General features: G+C 30.3%; 1 protein-coding gene across 1 annotated transcript in view; it reads right to left on the bottom strand.

The window, feature by feature from the left end:
• LOC118743879 (muscle M-line assembly protein unc-89-like) overlaps positions 1–1,603 on the bottom strand; it is a 13,143-nt gene that overhangs the window by 9,387 nt on the left and 2,153 nt on the right. The window lies entirely within an intron of this gene.

Here is a 1,603-nt window from a genome sequence, read left to right as displayed (position 1 = left end):
AAAAAATGGGCAACGGTTGTTCGAAATGTTGTCAATGCAACGAACACAAACAATACCACGGCACACTTTCATCGGCCTCATCTGTTTATAGAAGAAGGTATATTGACCTATAATACTTGCGTAATAAATTTTGTCTCATATTTTTATGATTTTTATTTGTTATTTTGTGGCCTATTAAAAATGTATACTGTTTGCAAACTTAGCTTAGTGGGTAAGACCACTGGCTTTGAACGCCGAAGTCCCACTGAACTCGATGAAGCAGTCTGATGAGGAGATCTGCTGATTTCCGAAATGGCGGCTATGTAAACGCTTTTTATTTTTGAAAAAAAAAATAATAATAATAATTTTGCTAAATGTTCTGTTGCTTGTTTGCGTGCGCACTGGTAAAGAATGAATGCCCTCTACTTGAGTAATTGCTGCCATTATTCATGTTAGGCAAACGATTTTTGAATTTTTTTCATATGAACAAAAAAGCAATACTTTACTATCAAAATAGTTAGAAACAGAGTCATAGTCTGAGTGAAATATTCAGGCAGATGGGCAGAGTGGATAAGAAATGCCGAAAAGTTGCAAAAATTCTTGCTTTAGAATCTAGCTCTCAAGAAAAATCACAAGAAATATTTTTCATTATTTCTGTTGATAGAAAAGTACTTTGCTGTTGCTGCAAATTTTCTTGAAGAATAACTCTACATGCATTTTTTTCTTGCGAACTGCAAACTGATTTAAGAAATTTTGATAGAATAAAATTTCTTTTCCATTTCCTTTGCGGCATTTTATATGAACTTCTTATTTTTCCTGAGAGCTGCAAACAGCACAGCCCTTTACTACTAAAATGTGAAAAAATAGTTTAGTGGTATAGCTTAATAACTTAGTTTAAAGATAGGTGGCAACCATACTCAAAGACATAACGACCCCTTTGCGCGAAATTACCGAATATAAGCAAATCCCACGAGTTGTTTCTTTTAGTGTCAATCCCTTCTCTCGGCAAAAAAAAGCTAAAGAATTCTTGCATTTATTGCAGGGACGGAAAATAATCATTATTTTTTAAATTGTGTTAAATTAACAAGTTGTAATCGTCGTAACACAATTTTACTTATACCCACGTATTTGTTTTCGTACAAAGATTTTTATTTTTCAAATTTTAACCAATGAAGATTAAAAATAATAATTACTATTCGAGTTTTAAGTTTTCGCTCAAAGGTAATTATTATTACTTGATTTTTTTTCGATCAAAAATAATGATTATTTTATGATTTTTATTTTTTTCGCACAAAGATAATAATTATTACTGAGTTTTATTTTTTTCACTTAAGAACATTGATGACTAAAAACACTCAACAGCTATACTAGCGTGATTTCAGCCGTATCATTTTCATAGCTAGCGAACCTTAATTAAAGGAATAAGTGCCAAAATTTTCAAATCAAAATTTCAGTAAGCTGCGTCTGCATAGCCTTTTCAATTTTATAAATAATCATTATTTTTAAGTGGAAAAATAAAACTCAATTATAATTATTGTGTCTGAGCGAAAAAATAAAAATCATAAAATAATCATTATTTGTGATCGAAAAAATAAAAATCAAATAATAATCTTTTCCGTTGAGC

The sequence above is a fragment of the Rhagoletis pomonella genome, unplaced genomic scaffold, assembly GCF_013731165.1.
Source record: "Rhagoletis pomonella isolate Grant_MI unplaced genomic scaffold, Rhpom_1.0 Rhpom_scaffold_00007, whole genome shotgun sequence".
Taxonomy (NCBI): domain Eukaryota; kingdom Metazoa; phylum Arthropoda; class Insecta; order Diptera; family Tephritidae; genus Rhagoletis; species Rhagoletis pomonella.
Note: the sequence above shows the minus strand (reverse complement) of the source record. Positions and strands in the feature narration are given on the sequence as shown.